Here is a 22,673-nt window from a genome sequence, read left to right as displayed (position 1 = left end):
CATATACAAATATAGGTATACAAACGCAAAGCAATGTCCTGGTTTTTGCAAGATATACCAGGTGTGTGTGAGAGAGACAATATCGCACAGCTTGTAATATTGCACGTCAGCTAGCATAAACAAATAATACAATGACAACAATAAACAGTAATCAGTAGCAGCATATGTGGAGTCCTTTAAAGAGAGCATTTTCAAGTATTGAGGACGGTGTTTTCAAGTATATCTTTCAAGTAACATGTGCAGAGAAGAAGAATACATGCTTTTTAATCACATGCTGGGAAAATAAAGTTTTCCACTGTTTTAGTCATATTACACACACAGGCTGAAATTAATGCACATGCATGCTGCAAAATTATGTGGACATACACAAATGAGGAGCCAATGTAGGAGCACTGCCATGCAGTTTTACCATCAGACAAAGGAAGGCAGTTTACTCATGCTGTAAAGGGCCTCAAGATATAGTCTATATAGTAATGTATGATGAAGGCATCTAAATTACTTTCATTGATTCTGGTGACTTTTTTAATCTAAGTATGGGCCCAAAGTGAATAAAATACCATCATAGAGTCTGATCTAGGGATGTGTATGATTATCTAAATCAGGGTTGTCCAAACTTTTTCCACAGAGGGCCACATACAGAAATATATTAGGATGTTGGGGCCACTTTCATATTCCTTACCATGAGGATTTTAAAGTTATAAGTCTAATCCAATGTAAGTTAATACATGCTTAGCGATTTTGTATGCCTAAATGGCTAGTTAATGGCTGACAGGGCAAATAGACAGCCATTTTCAGGATTTTGGGGAGCCAACCAGATTTCAGGGGGCCCCATTCAGCCCTGGCTACCACTGGCTCTGCCCCTGAAAAGTTACTGGTTCTGCTGTTTGCTGTGATAATCCATCAAGTCATTATTAATCAAGATATCTTCTTGTCAAAATATTTGTTTACAGATTTAAGATGGTAGCACTGCTTTTTGCTGAAAACAAGAAGTACAATACAGTCAAGCACAAGCTTCATGTTTTAATGTGGGCCATATTTTATTTTATCTCTGGAATTTGCTGCGGGCCAATCAAAAATGGGCCACAAGCCGCATTTGGCCCCCTGGTCATAGTTTGGACACCTCTGATCTAAATGGTTAGAGTCAGGCACCTTAAACACTGGCTCAAGAATAACTAGTCAGTTAATCTGATTCTAAATATTGTTATCAGTTCAGGCCCACAATCCCAGTCAAATACACCTCTATAGATAAACACCACTTACCCCCACAAGGTTACCTATTTAATAGCAAATCATATTAAAAGCATGTTTATGTCTAAAAAAGTGAGAAAAGCTGTTAAAAAGGCACAGCTGGCCTCTCTGCTCAGTGCAAGACCCCTCTAGACTCATGCCTCCCCTCATCTGTCTTGACATGTAGAAGTAGGAGGCCTGCAGGACTAAATCGTTAGTGATCAGATCAGCTCCACAACAGGTAAATTAGTCAAACCGTGGTAAAAATTACTTTTCTCATAGCCATGGATGTAGAAATTTTCTGCTGATAACTGCAGCATGGAGGTCCACCCAGAGTTTTCACTTTGCTTTTTAACTGTTGACTCCTGTTCTTTACTTCTTTCCAAACTTTTATCTTTGGGACCACGTGACTGCAAACATCCTATAGTTTTTGTCTTTATGGGCTCATATTGTATGCGGGTGAATTTTATTTATAACTTGTACATTTTGATTTTAAGAAAGACATTGATATAAGGATAATTAAAGGGTGTAGGTGATATGACCACAAGCCAGCATGGTGTAACACTTGACTCAGCTCTGCCTCTTTGTTTCTGGGCTCACAGAAAGTTAGGTTGAAATAGAGATTTTTCATATGGCGATTGCTGTGGTTTTGACTCTTCAGCCCCCTTTGGTTGCTAAGGCTTTGTTCAGTAAGTTGTCCTGACTGACGCAGACATCATAGTCATGCCCACCTCTGTCTGTGATGTCACTTTCTGCAGGGATACACCTTAAACTGCGCAAGAGTGTTGGGTCCTGTTAATCTTACATTCCAGTCTCTTGATGACTGTTATCAGACCATTAAAATCCCTCCTTTGATAATCACATCCCACCACACCTTCTTTATCTCTCACTGTCTAGATAAATTATAACAGAGCTGCTTTCCCAGGGATTGAACATCTCTTCTGGTCCAATATAAACTTTTCCAACAAAAATCCTTCAGGAGTTACCAGGATGCAAAATCATGAGTGAGACTGGAAATGTGAGCTGGAGGAGAAGTGAAACTCCTGATGAACCTTGGTACAAATCAGAACAAAAACAGGAAGTTTCAGGGCTGAGATGATTGGAGTCATGGAAATTATTTTACACACCTCTGGCAGAGTCTTAGATTTACTCAGGGGGCTGGAACCTGTTAAAGCTGTTCAAGGAGAAGTGTACAAAACAGTTTCAAAGAGACATGATATTGGGGATTGCTCAGGTCTCGATTAAAAATGCAGAGGCCCCTGGACCCAAAATCTTGGAGGGACCCCCTACCACTGCCACCCCACATAAGCATGCAACAGAGGTTGTGCTGGACTTTTTTGTTGTCCATCATTTTGACGGAAATGGTTGTAAAAATTCCGTCATACCATTTTATATTCAGTCATTATAATTTTCTCTTTAATATCTGTAAATAATATAATTCATTGACTTTATTAGTAGTGTTTAATTTATGAAGCACCCTTTTCCAACTTAAATTTAAAGAGCAGTCTTTGAGGTTATGCATTTTTAATGGCATTGAGAGAAAGATGAACACAGCAGCACAGCATTTACTGTCTTCAAGCAAGCAACTATGAACTGCACCATTTAAGATATCACGTTCTGTTTTAAGGATATTTTTAATGTCAAGATGTATTTTGACGGCCATAGCTGATAACAAGTTGTTAAAAGGCTGCACTGTGGAGCCGTGCACACTTTTATCTGCTCCACAGGAGTTGTAATGCGAAAAAATGTCACACCCTGAGATCTTGTACACTGAGTCAGGTGTGTCATATTATCTCTGTTCTAGCTTGTTGTAGTGTTATTATTCCTGTAGAAGCCCACAGACCCACACAGCTGATTAGAGGATATCAGTGTTCTGCAGAAGGAGACAAAATGGTGAAAGCTTTATCATAGATTAATACCTGATACAGAGGGGTTTTTGGTAGAAATGAAATGCTTTGTACGTTTTGGACACAGCATACAGGCGAGGCAATGTATTTTATTGGCCCAGTTTTGTGTAAAACTCGTTAAACTTAGATGTTACCAGTTACAGCCACTGTGCCGCGGATCTCTTTGAGCTCATTATAACCACGGGAAGAACTTTCACAGAAATCACTGGGGGCTAATTCCACTACTATAGCCAAGTACCTCATACCACCCAACTTCAAAAATCATGAAATATCCCATTAAATGTGGGAGACATCTCATGTGTTTGTAAGCAGCTACTGGATGCCTTGCATTTCCAGTCACTGAGTGGGGAAAATCTGGTTGTAATGTGAAGCAGTTGTAGTGATCCGACTGGGTTGGCTGGTCTCAGCTACAGGGCGCTGGCTAGCAAGAGCAGCATCTTCTCCGTCTTCGGATGTGTAATGGTGGTTGGCAGAGAGACAACGGAAAAGAGCAGCTGTGATGCAATACGCTCACTGTACGTCAGCTGTGTTGGTGGATTGGGACCTAAGGGGGACCAACGTGAAACGTAAAAAACATCATGTGGATGGTCAGACTTTGGGTTGAACTGGATGGGCAAGTTGCACATGCAGGCTATAGGGAATGACATGGACTGCAGAAGCACACAGTAGTGGTCAGAAGATCAGGGGGAAAGGGAAGGCAGGGTATTAGCAGTCCCATGCAGGGCTCTGTCCTAATGTCCGGCCTGTTCAGCGCTGTGACTGAGGAAAACAAAACTTTTTTTTCTCTCTGTCGCTGGGCCTCCAATGCACGTGGGCCCCTGGGCCTTTGCCCATAATGCCCATTAGGTAATCCGTCCCATAGAATGCTAACACATGAGAGTACTCTGCATCATCCATAGCACAGTGATTGTTGGCATACTGAGCATTTGCAGTGATGAGACTACAATGATGTCAGTCACTGCAAACGGTCAGCAGAAGCATCAGTGCTAACACCAGACTACTGTCCATTTTAGTAGGTGTATTTTGGAGCCATAAACATAACAGAAAGTTACCAAATGTAATGCAATAGAGTCAGCATGCTTAGCTTAAATGTCAGTGACTCTGATAAATGAACTGATGCTCCTTAAGGGTGCTCACGAATCAAGAAACTTGTGAAGACTGAGAGAGGAGCCTTCATGGCACAGCCTTTCTAAAACTCATTGTGTGCCACCTTTAAGAGGACACTGATGTGAAGTAGAAGACTCTTTTGTCTTTTTCCTCATAGTAAGACCTGACAGGACTGTTTTTGATTTAGAAGAGACACAGATTTCACAAAAAACTAACATAGAGATGTGTCACTATTTCTGACGCCACATGTGAAAAAGAGGAAGCTGCATACAGTAGGAACTTAATCATGGAGTTTCTGAATTTGTGCCACATACTCAGGGACATGACCTTTCAACCCTGTCAGAGAAAATTCCAGAGGAATCATATAAAGTACTAGAACTTATTTTGCCTGTTTTGCCTTAACCCCTTTATAGGGCACTCATGGAAATACTTGGAAATTCCAAATTTTAACAATAGAATATCTTTGTTGGACATCTCAGCGACCATATTTTAGTTCCTTGCCCATTTATGGTAAAAGAAAAAACATAAATTGTATGCATATTAAAATGTTAATAATGGAAAATAAATACATATAAAGTCAACTAAATATTTACTCAGCCATTTAAAAGTAATTTAATACAAAATACAAATATATACAAAATTATTGTTATGGTGCATGACAAACTTCAAAGAGGAATTGGCATTCTTCCTCTTGTTAAAACCTAGGACCTGGAGGGACAGTATTAGACAGTATTAGTATAAACAGGGACAGGTCAGAGCTCACAGAGTCTTCTGACAAGGTCCCAGTGTCTTCTGACAGAGTCAGGGTTGGTGAGGTTGTCTTTAGACTCTTACCTCTTTGATGCCAAGCTCACTGAAAATGAAAGAGTCCGCATTAAAGCACTTCATGATGCTGGATGGTCTTTGAGACAAATATGACAAGTGGTCTAATACATTTTTTAAGCACTGTATATTTTGCTATTTATACCACTTATGTCACCTTTAATCCCATCAGAAAGCAAAAAAAAAAGAAAAACACGAAAATTGAATTTATAAATACATTTAAGCCAAATTTAAGCTCTAGGTGAAAATAAAAAGTGATATAAACCACAAAGTATAATAAAATTGTTAAAGTTATAAAACTGACCAAAAATCATACATATTTTGATAGTTGTATGGTGAAAATGTATGTAATTTACCACTTGATCACTCTTTGTTTAGAAACTCATGACAACACCTAACTACTCTATAGAGTACTTTTATCCTAGATTTCAATGAGTTTAAAATACCCTTAGTGTGATTGCTAAATGAAATGGCCACGTCTAAATATTGACACCGTTTTTACTAAACAGGCGTATGATCAAACATGGGTTCTTATTCTTCAAGCTAAAATTGCAGTTATTGCTAGAAACCCAAACAAAACCTACCATTTTGCGCTATTATTCATCTTTATAATGTAAAAGTTTCATCAGCTTATCATAGTTATTATGATGCCTTTTATGGGCCATTTGTGTAGGACTAACAGAGATGTAAAACTGCATTTTGCAAGTTCTGGAGGAAACAGGAAGGAACAGGGACATGAAGGAAGTCCCCCATAGTGACCATATATGGTTTCCTACCCCCATGAAGGATTAAACTAGAGTTTATTTTCTTTGTATAAAAATAAATTTGTTGTTTTCTCCAGTAATCTTACATTTTTTATATTTAGAATAAAATATGAGGAAGTGATAAAACCCCATTTCAATTCCCCCAAGCCCATAGCGGCATCTTTAAAAAGTTGTTTATGGTCCTGTTAACTTGAACAGCGTTTTTGTGCCAGCAGCACTCATCCTCAGTTCATAACCAAAGTAGTTATATGTTCTCAGTGCTCAGCTAACCTGACATGATAGACTGACATTTACGGATAAATTTCACGTCGATCAGCCCATAGACAGTGTTTGGGAAGGTCAGAACCTTTCAAAATACAACTTGAGGCTGACTGGCTGAGCTTTCATTCCAGGCCAAGAGCATCAAACATATGACATAGCAGGCGTGCACCGCCACAGAGGAGTAAACTACGTAACTTACCAGGTAGCTGCTGTCCTGTCAGTCCAGGATTCTTCACTATCAGTGAAGGCAGGTGGTAAATTAAACTCTTGCTGAAGCTGGTCAAGAAAGAACAAAAACATCTTTTCCACCAAGAAATCTTTCAGTGTGTTTCTTTGTTATTCTTGTAATAAAGAAATGTTGTCCACTTCAGATCAAACTGGTGCTACAGCCACTATAGATGCTAGTCTCTTCACCAGCCGCCATTGTTTACAGGCTTGTAGTCACTTTAACTAAACCACACCTATAGCCACCATCTCTTTAACACAAATGACACTGTTTGGTCCGGTTGTTCTCTGACAGTAAACAAGCATATTAGCTTAAAGCTCTGCAAGATGGATCTATCGATGACAGACATGGAATCTGGACAATCTGACATCTGCAAAAGGAGCTCCAACCTATTACTGAGCACACGAATAAGCATAATTTTCCAGAACGTCAACAGGTCTCTATAATAAATCTGATTTGGACTGATTTTTTTTTAGATATTCTAATATTTTCAGATAGTGGAGTTTTTGCTTTTTGTGAGCTGTAAACTGTAATCATCAAGATAATAAAAAGAAGAAGAATATGAAAAATAAATCAGAGTCTGGAACCACAAAATGTTTAACAACAGAAATAACTTTCACTATTATCATAATATGTGCTATGTGTCATACACAAACACAAGTTCTTAACACCATCATTAACAGAGGGACAATCACTAAACTGGTCTTTTTAAAAATATTTATTTTTTTTTGGATTAGTATGAATATTTTTTCTGTCATAAATGTAATTTTTTTCAAAAGCTTGGTTTGACAGATTCACTCAGCTGTGTTGAAGCGGACAGTGTTTGAGTAAAAGTTCCTCTCCACTCCTCGAGATAGTCTTTGTTTATCAGACAGTGAAAAAGTGGTGGTTTCCTGAGAATCACTGGTATCAGTTTCTGTGGAAGCTTCATGAAGTGGAGTAACTCGGAGGAATGTGAACAGGACTTCATACTGATCAGGGAGAAACTCACCTCCCTCTCAGCATGTGTTATAATTTGTCCCCAATCAAAATCTGTGAATTATCACAGATACAGGGTGTACTCTATGCTCTAATGATGGAAACAAAACAGGAGAGTTTAGTGGAGAGATTGCTGGGAGTTTGGGTGTGATGCAATTTATTTTGCAACAGGAAACAGGCGCAGGATACAGGACAGGGAGGATATTTTGTTTGGATGAGAGGTTCAACCATGATAAACAAAAAAGAAACTGCACATTCAAAAGAAACTTATTTTTTAAATATTTCTACTAATTAGATTTTTTTAATACCAGAACAGGCCTGGTTGTTTGGGATGATGTACAGCGGCATTAAACAGGCTGCACTAGCGAGGGATTGACACGTGCAGGGCGCTCATTGTTCTAGTCATGTTACCTCTCACAAAACACACACCCTCTCTCTCTCTCTCTCTCTCTCTCTCTCTCTTTCTCTCTCTGTGAATTTAGTTGGTCAGGGAGTGCCGTCCATTTCTGTATGACTGGAAACGCCACCATTAAATTGGTTCCACAAGTACCTCACTTGACAGTCAAGGTGTTAATCAAGAGAAAAAGATGAATAATAACATGAGTGAAGTTGCCAAAAAAGTTAGGCTACAAAACAGAAAGCTTTAGAAGCTTATGCAGCCTAATGTGCAAATTTATTTTATTAAAATCTCCCAACTCCATGTAAAGACACCGGGGGAGATGACACAGGTAAGCTAGTAGTGTCAGATGTCCACAAGGTAACGCAACATAAACTGTGCAAGCCATGGTCCAACTTTATGAATTAACTCAATGATTGCATGATTTATAGCTTATATAACATTGATTAAGTATGCTATTATTCAAGTAAGCTCTCTGCAAATAGTAGCTATGTTTCAACAAGAACTGAGATTAAATCCTAACTGCCCTTCAGTGTTAATGTTAAAAAGTACAGCATAGACCTATACTCTAAATAACAGATGGCCAGAAAAAAACCCTAATGATTCAGGCAAATGTCAATAAAACTTACTGGACCTACAAATGAGGGATTTTTTATGAAGAGCAGACTTTTACAAAACAGAAGACTTCCACAGCTGTAAAACCTGACCTGAAAATGAATGAACATCGTAGGTCATCAGAATGAAACAGTCAAAAGTGTGAAATAAAAGTGTTTTTTTAATAATAGTGGGAACTGGCTTTCATTGACTTGAGAAAATAATTCTTACATTTTTCAAACTTGATTTGTGTTTCAGCAGCAGTACCAGGCCCCAGTATACAGCTCTAATTGTTTCTGTCAGTAACACAAAAGGTCCAGGCTAGCTGTTGTCCTACAGTGTGTGAACAATTGCACACGATAACACTGGTTCTAGAATATCCTGAACGCTATAAGTAACCTTTAACCCTTTATAGGGCACTCATTGAAATACTTAGAAACTCAAATTTTAACCTGAAGTATTATTGGTGGACATGGCATTACATTTACTTTTGTCACTTTCCTATACATTTGACATTATTATGGTTATCTAGGTCAATGAAGGGGCAATGTGTGGTTCCCTGCCCATTTATGGTTACAAAAAATGGTTCCATAGAGTGTATGGAAAATTAACTAATATAAAATCAAATGAAGTGGAGGACAAAGTACTTAACTCCAGTACTTGAGTCAAAGTGTAGATATTCCTTGTCAAATTTGACTCCAATACAAGTGTATTTATTACTGGAGTTAAAGCACTGGAGTACTTCCTTAAAAAATACTGAGTATTCAAAGTACTCTAAAAAAATCTTAAAATGTATTTTCACATTGCTTAAGTGCAGTTATAGATTACATCACAGTTTATTGAGATATGTTACGTTTTATTTCTTTTAGAAAACATTTACATTTTTTAAACCAACGCTGGTTTTGCAGTGAAGTGGACTTCCTACAGGTGGCAGCATAACCTGATGAAAGTCACCCTCCTTCAGTCAACATGTTTCCACTAACAGTACAAAATCCTCTCCATGAGCAGTGCAGCTACAACTACATTTTGCATTTATTAAAAGGCTGAAAAAATTATGCTGAATCAACATCCTAAATAGTGCAAATAATGCAGAAATTCGACAAGAGCCAGATCATAATATTGATATTATTAATTTCATAAATTAGCTGATAGAATCATTTAAAACTGCTGAAATTACTCCGTGCGTCCTAACAACTGTATTCATTCAACTTCCTCACCCAGACTTTTATTTCCTCATCTTAGAATGACATCTGAACACATGAAGACAGTTTATTTACCTTCAGCCATTACCATTTTAAAACCTTTTTCACATCATAAATGTAACATGATGTTGTCTTGTTATCTCGACAAACTAGCTTTTGTCCTGATTATTTAAATATGCATTTTAACCGTAGATTATTGTTTTTCAACTACAGGGACATGCTAAAAGATTCAAGGGACTATCAGCTTTGTATTTGTTACATAAACAGGTGAGACATTCTCAGTTTGCTCTGCTGTAGCCATCCTTAGCATTGAGCTACCTCATCAGAGTTGTGGCGTTTGCTCTGAATTTACTCCAGGCTCAGCCGACTTCAGAGAAAAAGCAGTGAGTAACAAGCGGGTCTATAGAAATGACATGGAGTGAAAAGTACAAATGCTCAAAAACTCATCTTAAGTACAGTACTTAAGTAAATTTACCTTGTTACTGTCCACCTCTGGTCAAATGAGTATTTACATACACAGTAGGGTCATCTGACAATACTACAGTGTTTCCTGACAGACTCAGAGACATCAGAGTTGATGAGGTTGGCTTTTTGGAGGAAAAACGTGACTGGCTTCAGAATACTGTATAGGTAATGGTGGTACCATCAGTTTTATCTTATAATTCAAAGAAGACACCAGTAATAATCACAAATATTCAAAAACTTAATGTATTTTAGCAGTGATGACACAATAAAAAATCTGATTTATGTCATTTAAGTATAATAAAACTGTTGCACTGTTGTAAAACTGACTAAAATCAAGTTTCACTATTCCTACCAATTATTTTTTAACATATTATTCCATCCAAAAACCTAAAAATTTACAAATATTGAATGTCTAAATGAATATAAGCTGAAATAAACCTTACTGTCAAATACAAACTGATATAGCCCACATAAGTATAATTAAACTGTAATAACGTTATCAAATTACCAAAAATCACTCCTACTTTCCTATTCATAAGTTGAACATTTCTATAAATATATACTGGGTCACTCTTTTTTTTGGCAAACCTGTAGAGAAATTTCCCGTAGTATGATTGCTAGATGAATTGACCTTATGTTTTAATATAGACACCAATTATGGTTCTCACATTTTCCACACTATAATTATTGTAATTGCTAGAAATCCTATGCAAACAAAACCTTGTGTGAGTTTCATCATCTTACTGTGTTCAGTTTTGACGTTAGGGCTGTTTGTTGGGACCATAAGAGATGTAAAACTGCATTCTGCAAGTTCTGGAGGAACCAGGAAGTGCAAGCAATCTGGGCAGCTGCTGATTGGTCAGAAAGTATGATGTCACTTTCTGTTACATCACCTGATCTCCACTGATTGGTCTATAAAGGGTTAATGCTTAAAAACAAAATAATACTTGTATGTTTTCATAAAGAGTATACTTAATTCACAACCATAAATCTTCAATAAAAGCTTGTGAACTAATTGAGCTGGTTGGAGCCATGAAACTCTAGGGCTGAAAATGAGTCCCACTCTGGCCCTGTACCAGATTAATTGTAAAACGTCCCATTTCGTCAGCAGTACAGTATCACGTGTTGGAAACTTTCAGAAACCGTCCCCGACTCTGCCTTGCATGAAACTTTATGAATAAACCCGGACAGATGGGGCATTATAAAAACATTTTCATCACATTCTGTTGATAAAACATGATATTTATTTTCATACATTGTTTTTTTTCTGCCCTGAGGCTTGACACAGGCTGCTGTTTAACGTCTCAAAGGTCTGATTGATAATGTTGTTTCAGTTGCTATGGTGAACATGGCGGCACAGAGTCCCAGTGTATGTGAGCTCAGACATCAGAAACATGAGCATGTTTGTTCCAAGGAGTTTATTCAGAAACAGATGTGGAGAATATTTTCTGTTCTGGGAAATAAAAACATCTGTGAGAGCGGGGATGTTTGTCTCTCATTTTTTGTTGTTTTTGCAGCTCTCACTCTTTCCTGTTCTCTGAACCAAATGGCCAGTTGCCTAAATTTGTTTCTCGAATCAGCGCCCCTTTAACACTTTTACCTAGTTAGACATTTTGAAACTCATTGGCCTGTTTGTTTTTTTGCAAATTTTGAAATCCTTCTCACTCTTTTTCATTGTGACACCCTTGTGATGAATAATGGTAACCACTGGAGGGAGAAGTTAGACAATTTAATCATAGTCATCACAGCCAGTCAAAACTGAAAACACTCGTCTCTATTTGGTACCAATTTAGGTGAATTTGGCGAGTAAATGTGATATCAAAGATGGATGGAGACAATCTGAGAGTCTGAGTCTTTCCTTCTCAAATTTTCTGAATTTAGTTATCCTCCAGGGGCCAGATAGGAAGCCATAGGGGGCCTGATGTGCCCCCCCCCAGGCCTCCTGTTGATCACCAGCCTACAGGGATATCCATGATGGCTGGATGCAATGTTGGCCAGGCAGCTGGTCCCCCAGTTGCGTGTAGTAACATTTAATTTTTGAAAACAACACCAAAACATTTTAAAAAATCACTTGTTTTCTTAAAGTGAAGCAAAAATGTGAAATTTGTTCCTCTGTTCACCAGGAGGTCTAAATACGTAGTAGGACCGATAAGCTTTGTAGTATGAGAGAGCAAGAGGTCTGTGTCTGATACACTTAGTCGGGACATTTTCTCTTATACTTGATCTGGTTTCAGTGGTTCTCCAAAGTGTCTGCTTAGAAAACATGAAACACAAATGTATGAAGCACCTTGTCACTTTCTAACCATTATTTGGCTTTAACGCATCTTTTTATTGAAAATCCAGCGTGGCAGAGCAGTGCATCTAAGTGGGGCTGAAGTACACCCAGATCTGTGATCTGGCTCAGGTAGCTGGGGCACCTGAGTCCAAATCCTCTGTTTCGCTGACGCTGGGCTTAACCTCATTATCTTCTAATCCTCCTCAGGGCCAAATTAACAGTTTAACTTGGGGCCAGTATGCTCCCTGCTGAGAGGACATCAACCAAATTTGGAAAAAGAGAAACTGAGGTGTTGAATGGATAGAAATATGGGCAAATCCAGATTATAATACATATATAACTTTGGAGAGTAAGTAAGCCAAAAGGATCATACATATAATGTAAAATGAGGCAAAACCGGATCATCTTTAACGGAACAGTAGCTGACTCAATTTGGATGGCCTAAGCAAACCTTTGGAGCTTTAGATGGAGCAGGTTTGGTGTCAGCAAGTCAAGCAAACGGACAGAAAGTGGGCCCATCAAAAAACTAAGAGAAAATGAGTTGGTTCTACTTAGGCCCCAGGCAAATACCTTTTTTAGGCAATTATTAATTATTGTTTTTTATTTCATAAGTAATTATAGATGTACACCTCATGTGTGATGCACTGCAATAATCACTATACCTTGAGGCCCCTCTGAAGCTCAAGAACCCCAGGCATTGCTTACCTTTACTTAATTGTAAAATTGCCTTTGATGAAGGATGATAATGACGCTGATTATGATGATGCTTTAATGTCAGATCAGATCCAACCAGGTCACAACAGCTCTGTGCAACAAAGCGAAGAGGATAACAATAGAGGACAAGTGTAAAAGAAAAACTCTCATGGCAAGAGTTTAAGACTTCAGGGGCTCAGTTTAAGCTGTCTGCAGTCAACAGAGAAATAACGTAGCATGGCACCCTTTATAATCAGCGCTTGTGTTGTTGAGATAAATGCTTTGTTTTTAAGAGAACAGATCAACCCAGACAGGAAGTCAGAAACAGGGACACAAAGAGCATCCAGTTAATTTCAAAATAAGACACCAGGAACAGACTACTGATCACTGAATGCCATGTTGGGCTCTGGGATGGTATTTCAGTACCGCATGTTTTGAATCAAAGAGAGTTTAGAAGAATCATTAGTCACATGTGATTTACCACAGCCACATTAAAATCATTCTGTCACGATAATTGATGAAGAATAATATTAAAATGTAATGATGGGGTTTCCTGCAGCTTACTTTCTCTCTAAAAGCACTCTGAATGTCCTCCTGCTTTACACTTGTCTTCTTAATACTAGCTGCAGAGCTCCATCATTCATCAGTCACACCGTCAGGGCAAGCTTCAATCCAATTTCAACATGAAACAACACACGGATCAGCAGCTGCTGCCCCGTTCATCTGCTCATCCCACTGCAGGAGCACAAACAAGTAAAGAGCTTTAAACCACAGGGACAGGGTCCGTCCTTTTAAAACTTTTCACACTGCAGCAAAACTCGTCGTTTTTACCATTCTTACCTGACAGCTTTATATCCAAGCTCGTTTCAACAACATGAAGCTATTAAATTTTCTCTTCGCAGACAGAGAAAGAGTGATATAATATGTAATGAATTAAAGGTGTAAATATGATGCGGTGCAGATTACAGTGCAGTATTAACCCTTACCTCGCCCTACCTTTAAGTATTTACTGTACTTCTCTGTGTCCATCCAAACATTACGATTAATGATATGTTAGCTTGAAGCTATGCTAACGACAGTTACCAGGTTGCTGAAGTGCATCTGCAGTATCTTACCAACATTTCCATCTGTTGTCAATCGCAAACACATCATAAGCGGGCTTAGGCCTACAATAAGGTACACTTAGGCCTGAGCGATATGGCCCAAAAATCATATCACTGTGTTTTTCTTGCATTTGACGATACAGTATTATATCACGGTATTACAAAATGCTTTTTAATCCAAATTCAAGTGTTATTAACCCCTTTCTCCCCTTAAAACAAGCCTTTGATGGCATACTCAATTTATCTCCAAGTGTAGGAACAAAGAAAACATGTTTTATTTTTTTTAAATCTCTCTAGGTTTACTTCTGTCTAACTGCACTCCAAGTTTCGCATTTCATCTCTAACCTGATGAGGTGTGTTAAGCTGCTAATGACTTGGAACACGTCTGCAAGTGAAGGCATTTGCAATAAAGGCGTTTCAGAAAAATAACAGCCGCTGACTTTTATTTTGAAGAGCTTGACGGAAGTATTGTGTTTAGCATTGAGTTAGCTTAGCTTTGGCAACCATACCGGGGAATACAGCTAGTTTACAGCAGCTTTTCTGACCTCATTTAACATCGCAGCCTGGATCTTTGACTCACTGTGGACTTAGAAAACAAAGTCATAAGTTAAAATAGACTTTTAAATGGTTGTTTATGCCGTTGTGAGAGGAAGAGCTGCAGCGCTGGCCTCTGCGACCAGCCAAAGCAGCGCTTGTGTGGCTGACAGAAACAGCACACTGACTTAGTTGCGGTACAGCCGTCAGACTTTGAGAGGAAAAAATGTGTTTTTGCCTGCTTACTCACACTGAGGCAGATAAGATGACGTCATTAACAAGCGTTATCGCGATTGGTTGGTAGAATCCAAATCTCTACCGCAGGCCAAATTTATATCATTTATACCGTCTACCGCATAGGCCTATACCGCGCACTCCTTGGTACATTTGCATTTACATTGACCAGATGAGCCAGGAGTCAAGTGTACTTAGTTTGGGGCCTCTTATGAGACCACCATTAATAGGTTCTTGACAGATTACGTCATGCAGCAGCAGAGAACTCCCTATAGGGGCAAGTAGTGATTTCTGCATAGAGAAGCTCTACTAAGAAGGCCATGTTTTGAGCTTTTTATGAATTTGTCAAGTTTTCAAAGTGCAAAAATAAAAACATTATTTATTCTTAAGCTAGTTTTGTGTCCTGAAAGAAGAATAATATTCAGCCAAAAATGTTAAAAACAAAACTCACAAGGAAAGAGGAATGGGATGGAATAAAAAAAAAGGCCACTGGAAGTGGGATGTCACACCCCATTTGTGTATGGTCTGTTTTCACAAAGTGGTCCAGTTTGGTTCAGTACAGTTTTGCCGTGGTTTATCACAGTAAATTCTGATCTTAGATGTGTCTCCTTAGCTGGTGTCTGTCTAGCCTCAATAGTGGTGATGGGAAATCCATCTCTTTTAAGAGATTCAGATCATTTCACTCAGCTAGAAGAGCTGAGATTAAAAAAAGACAAATGATGGAGGAAAGGAAACTTGCACTCAAACAGGACATACAAGAGCAGCTTTGTGGTACAGTTTCATTTGTGAATAGAACATCATCACTTAATTGCTTTCACCACAAGGTTTACTGAGTTTTAGTACATCATTGTTTCAATTAGAAGCACGTTTGAGACAAAAGCAGGAATCTTTAATATGTTAAAGGGGCTCTGCTAGCTTCTTAGCTCAGTACAAGACTCCTCTAGACTCTTGTCACCGTTCATCTGGATAGACACCAGGAGGCCTGCAGGACTGAGTAAACTGTGATACTGATCACCTGAGTGACACACTGACTTTATTGTTTGTCTCTGACATAGCGCTGCGTATTCAGACTCTGTTTGAGCTTATTTTATAAATAAGTGACACCCCTCTCACTTTCTTATCCTATGTTCTATTGGCATCTTTTTAAGGTATTTCTCTGAATTATTCACAATACTCAAGCTTTTATACTCCTGCTGTTTTTCTCTTGAAAGTACAGATTCAAGCACTGTTTAGCCATCAATACCATTTAAAACTAGATTTCATCAGCGTGGGTAAAGAATTGATTTAACACCGGTAAAACAAACCTAAAATGATTTCAAATGTTATACTTTGCCTGTTATTGTTAAAAAGTTATATGAAGCAAGAGCAGAGTTGTTTGGCTACATGTATGCTGAAATGAAAGTAATGTCTACCAGCTTCCTCAAAATGTAAATTTGCAAAAGACTGCAATAATGTTAACCTTACAAAGCGTATGGACTGGCCATATCCATGTCTGCCGTTTGGTGGGTCCCTCCATCCAAAGCTCTGAAACGTTGGTGTACTGTCTTAGAATTGCTGGACCAATCAGCTTCATTTGAGGAGAACAAGCTGTACTTACAGGCTTAGATTAGTTGAAGTGACTACAAGCCTGTAAACTACAAGGACAGTCTGGTTGCAGACCGTAGATCTCAGAAGCCCCCCCCCCCCCCCACAGTGAGACGCTGCATCTGTCAGAATGAACATACATGCTAAAACATTCGAAATGAAATCAGATTAAAATTATTATTATGGGTAAGGATTGAGGTAAGAGTTAGGATACCAAAAGAAAGTAAAAAACCTGCCCTGCAAACCTGTTTACAAAATGTTTACTAAATCTGAAGAAACTATGGTTTAAGGCTATTGGAACGAATTTCTAACTTGACACACCAGATGGATGTGTTTCATGCTAAAAGCATTGACGGACAGCGCTACCAAGGTGTGCGTGCGCTGCTACGAAGGAATAAACTCCATGTAGAACAGCATGATGCAAACCATGGCACTGTAGACATGTCAGTACATGACTTTTGTAGTTTTTGAATAGAAAACTACTAAGTGCCGTTCTTTGTTCTTCTTTTAATGAAGAAATGTCGTCAAGTTCTGATAAAACTGGCGCTTTAGCAGTATCTTATCTCTTCCGCCATAACTGCACTGGCTTCTTGTTGCTGCTTGCTTACATCACGACTCCACCGCACCCGAAAGTACTGCCTCTCGACGCTGATTGTCCATCTGCTTTGCAAGGTTAACAAATTTTGGGGTTCAAATATAATTTGAATATTTAAAAACTCATTAATTTTTGGAAGATGAAGTTACTATTGGAGCATGTTTTTGAAAATATTTTTGCTGTTTATAACCGTTCTTGAGTCCCTCATCTCTCTCCTTGGCCTGTACTTCACCTATATTGCAGGGGTAGAAACCAGGGGTGGTGATTTGGCAGGTGAGGCTTCGCTTCATCAAGAGATGTTGATGTACGAGAGGAAAACCGCAATGCCAACCAACAGTAACCCGCTGGCGTGGTGGAAAATGTTCCTGTCCAAGCATCCTCTCCTGTCTCCTGTGCATCCTGGGCACCTCCATCAGGGCAGAGAGGGTTTTTTGTGTGATGGACTTGCACAATGCCACCATAATGAGAAAAAAAAATCTATTTGATATCAATTTGATACTTTTTAAACATGTTCAAGCTCCTACATAAGCAATTTTTAGGACTAAATGATTATACCACCTACTGATACAGTAGGGTCCTTGCTCTGGGGTTGGCCCCCAGACCACATTATTGATTGTATTTATTTATTTGTTCATTCAAAAGCCCCCACAGCAAAGAATATGTTCACTTAATGAGTTAGAAAACAAATGGATCAACTCTAATCATAGAATACATTTGTCTAGAGGAACACAGTTTGATTACATTGGTAATGCTAACAAGAATATGGATCAGTGAGCTCAAAAAAGAAGGCATTCAACGATTAGTCAACTGTTGGCAAACTCTAATCAGATTCAGCCATGTAAATCCTTGTCGAGGACACCCCTAGCTATAATAGGATTTTTCAAACTATCCTTAGTTACTGTCAGTCAAAACTCTTTAAATCACCTTGTTTTTGAATCCTTTGTCTTAAGAATTGTCTGCTTTTAACACAGCCCCTACTACTTAGGCTTAAGCTAGTCTAAACTTGTCCGAAGAACATCATCTTCCTCTTAAGTGAAGCTAAAAGGATGAAAGTGAAGTTTATTGTCTTATCTTCAGGAGAAAACAGCACAGATTTCTCTAAACATTAGGATGGGTTTCCATATTAATGCATTGTCAAAGATATATTTTAGAGGCCTGAGGGCCTTGTAAAGTTTGATTGTCCTGAGATTCCCTCCGGCTTTTGGGAGTCTAATCTAAGCCCCCATCCCATCTCGGTCTGTCCCGCGCTGTCCTTCATTCGCCCACTAATCCTGTTAGAGCAGTTCCTTCATAATCCTCCCACAGTGTTTAGATCCCTTCAGGTCTTCACAGCTTCTCCAAGGCGGCTCGTTGGGATGCTGATGGACCCTGACTGAACAACTCAGGTAAGACCCCAAACAGGCAGACCACTCCCACTGACACCTCTGCACTACATCCCCAAATATTCACACCCACCGTCACAGACGAGGCTGTGTGGTTTGGAGATCTTGCAGGGAAGAGACGACTTGTTGCAGCACTCGGTAACTTTGTTTGGTTTATTTGAAATGTGCACGGTTGGGTTTTGATTTGCTTTTTTTCAAACAGAATTGAAGAATGCATAGTCTAATTGTCATATGATTTTTTTAGCTTAATTGTTGCTTGAGAAGTAGAAGACATAGACCAACAAGTTAAACTTTCAGTAGTTTTAATCTTATGATGCCACATTTTCTGGCTACACAGCATTTCGTTGCATTATCTTGTTGGTTTCAAACATATAAGAAAATATCAAAATATGTATAAAACCATACTCTGATTTTTTAGACATTTTGTGATTGAAAAATAGGGGATACAGTCAAGAACTTAGCTGGACCGACTACTTTTATCCAAAAAATAAACTCTAGTAACCCAAGGCCGAGGAAGTAAAAACATCACCAAAGAGCAAAAAACAAAACTGACATAAATATGTTAAATGGATTTATTTATTTATTTTTATTTCGTCAGTCTGTAGAGGACTGAACATTAAACAACAAAAAAGCAAAATAAAATTCAAAACAGAAGTGAAGGTCATCTACTGATTTGAAAGGACAGCAAATACAGTAAGGGTTATTAGTGCCAATCACTGTTCGTGTGAGCCATGGACTGGTTAATGTAAACACAGGAAAGGACGTTGTGACAAGACCAGAACAGTTTTAATCCACAATTAAACCCGAGCTCCTCAACCATCCACTCGTAGCTTTTAAAATAATTTAACATCAGTATTGTAGTAGTAATCTACTCTCTCTTACACATCCAGAGGCTTTTAAAAAACAGAGCAGAGAACTGAGGAGGAGAAAAAGAGACCGAGAGCTGCTTATAGTTTTGCTGTGTTCTCTTACTAGTGGCTGTCACTCTTATTCTTCCTGTTAGAAGTTGTGTCTGCTTCTGCGGCGTTTGTTGTTTACTAGCGGTTAGCGAAAAGGAGCATTACAACCTGGATTGGAGTGTGGACTCCATGTAGAGGCTGTGAGATTTTTGCCCTTTGTTCTCCATTCAGATGTATTTGTCATTTTCCCTCATGCACCAAACCGTGGCGTTTCAGAACAATACTCAAATTAACTGAATAGGTTTTGTTTATTTTTTAATTACAATACAATCGCTGGTACTTTAACAATCTCTTTACCTTCTGAAGTCCCCAACTGTCCTTTCACTTACACTCTAGCATCTTTCCCTCCAGCTGATCTCAGATCCTCTCACAAAACAAATAGCTGACATGAATTGAATATTATTAGAAATCTTGGTTCAAATTAAATAGTATTCATAAAATTTTGCAAAAAAAAAAAAATCTACTTTTAAAACAGAAATTCAAGTAGCATGCATAATATGATTATCATACATTTTCCTACATTTTTTTTTTTTTTTTAGCAAAATTGTTGTTCAACAAGTAAAATAAAGTGACTGCTAAGAAAATAGGGTTGTCAAAATGTAGATGTCTTTGTACACCATGTTTTCATGTAGAACATGATACAACACAGCCTGGCTGCAGACTGTACATCTCTATGAACCACTCTCACACACTGTTCATCTAAGGTGCTGTCTAGTTCAGATCAGAGGAGCCATACTTTGCTAGTGTAACATATTTATTTATTTATTATTACTTTTTTTTTTTAATCCAGCTTTATTCATTAACAAAGTCTGGCAGTAACAGTCATGAAATAACTGCATATCAAACATTACAGACTAAGCAACATTTCATGAATTAAACAGAGAAAAGATCAGAGGTCTAATCCAGGATTAAATTATGTACAGACCAGTTTAAGAAGTTTTTACATGGATGGTGGCTCGCTGTAGTTTTGTTAGCTTTAGCCACAGCTAACATAGCTATGCTAATTACATTTTGAAGGTTACTTAATAAGCCAATGAAGTCAGCTTTAGCAAACTAGTTAAGGCTAACATAGCTAGATAGAGAACGTACCCATGTTAACTACATTATCTACGTAGCTTACTGAGCTATGTAAGCTACTCTGCTGATGTGTTAGAATGTTTCAATCAGGTTTTTGCAGGTCAGAGTTTTAACTTTTTGGTATCTAACGTTAATTCTTTGGCTAACCCTAAATGGAAGTTTGATCTGATTTTGTTTAAAAAGTAGTGGGGGGGGGGGGGTTCTCATGGACATAAGTGCAGCGCTGCTCACAGTCATTACATGGTGTCTAAGATGAACGGTCTGCAGTCAGACCCTTGTCTGATGATGAGAAAACGACAAACCATCATCAGCATGTTTCCCTGATAAGTTCTTCCAAGAGCCAAGATACGTTAAGATCGTACAGCTGAGGGCAGAAAATTTGTAAGGTTTCAGCATCCCCCACTACACAGGTATTAGTAGATATAGTTAATAATTTACTTATCAGCATTTTAAAATCATTAAAGGTATTCAAGATAGTATTGCCATTTAAGAAAAACTGATGTATAATCGTAACGTGGATGTAGGAGGTGGTCAAAATAGATTGAACATTTAGGGTTTGACACAATGTCATTATTTTGTGTTGTGACAAATTTAATTCAATGTAAATTTCTGTCAGTCGTAGGGCTGGGAAATTAGTCGCAAATTTGATTAAATCGCTCTATGGCCTGCTGCTATTTTCAAATTGCAGGAGGTGAAATATTTTTTTGACCTGAAATTTGTGTCAAAATACCAGTTTAAAACTTCTTTTTTGCAGCAGAGATGTTATGCATTACATATCATGCAATCATTCTAGTGTCATATTTTTATAATAGTGTACAAAAATCCTATTTTCTTCATTTTTATATGTTTTGCTTATTAAATTTGAGAATAATAGAAAAATTATCATTCCCTTTGATACAACAGTTCATTTCAAACGTGCAAAATGAGTAAAAAATAATCATAATTGAATACGTTTCTTAAATTGTTCTGCCCTAGTTTACTCTAATATTGTGTTGGTTATAGTATAGAATGAATTATTGCTTGTTTTTGTTGAAAAATGTGTAAGATGAGGAATTTAAGAAATAATTGCTTATTACATCACAGTTGCAATATTGGGTAAAAAAAAAAAATCACAATTACATTATTTTTGACAATCATTCAGCCCTAGTCAAGGGTCTTTCCAGGTCAGATAATAAGCACTGGATGGCCGGGCCTGGCCCATGGGCCCACATATTTTGATACCAGCCATGAATCTGTTCATGTACATGCATAATGACAGTTTCAGGCATAGGCAGAGGTCACCTGTTCAACACATGGCACACACCTGCTGCTTTTACATCATTTAAATACCTGTTTCTGAATGTGCAGGTGTCAGTTTTTAATTTTGATAGCTATTTCATCAAATTAATACAGCTGTAAAACACTCTTATTGATGCATTTAAATACTTTAGTTTTTTAAAATGACAAACCTTGAGTGTTCTCTGCTTGTCTTTTTTTTAGACAAGCTCTAAGTTTTAAATAATTTAGAAACCAAACTGAACACAGTGGTTGGATAGCCCCAGTTTAAAGAGATGTCTCCTCTTAGTCCAGATGATAAAGTGAGAAGTTTGGCCTAAAACCTCAAAAATATGTTTGCACTATTTAATGTGAACGGTTGAATCTACCCTGTGTTAATTTGCCAGATCAGCTCTTTGGCACAACACATATCCTCTAATTTTCTTTTACTAAATTCACCTAGTTCCCTTGCATTCTTTGCACCTGCATTATTAATGCACATGGACTCGTGCATTAAGCTAAAGGTCTTATTTGAGCTTGTGCTGGTGTTCTCATGAAAAATATGTGTTTTTTCACTGTTTTTACCATCATTCATTATATTTAATTCCTGTACAGTGAGGGCAAAGCCAATTGTAGTCAATTCCGTGTTTGCCTGAGCATATTCAGCCAATAAAGCTCATTCTCATTTTCCTTAGTCCCTGTAAAAAGTTTAATTTTGTGCAATGCTTCATTTGGTATGGCTTTATTCAACACAACTGTCTATTTTTAACTTTATATTCTTGTAAAATTATACATTTTTTAAACTCAAAAATACCTAGTTTTATCCTGTAAATAAACAGATCCTCTTTTTACTAGAGGGCTCTAATGCACCATTACATGTGTGCTTGATGGTGAAACATTATTGTCTTATTCTAGGGATGTCATACAATACAGCCATTGAGCAGGTTTTAACCAGCCCAGATTAGTTTGGGGAGATTGTAAATTTCAGGACATAAAACTGAGATTTTATTTATTGAGAAAGTATAAGTAAAGT

Source organism: Cheilinus undulatus, linkage group 1, assembly GCF_018320785.1.
Source record: "Cheilinus undulatus linkage group 1, ASM1832078v1, whole genome shotgun sequence".
Classification (NCBI taxonomy): domain Eukaryota; kingdom Metazoa; phylum Chordata; class Actinopteri; order Labriformes; family Labridae; genus Cheilinus; species Cheilinus undulatus.
The sequence above is the reverse complement of the archived record's forward strand: the minus strand, read 5'-3'. Positions refer to the sequence as shown.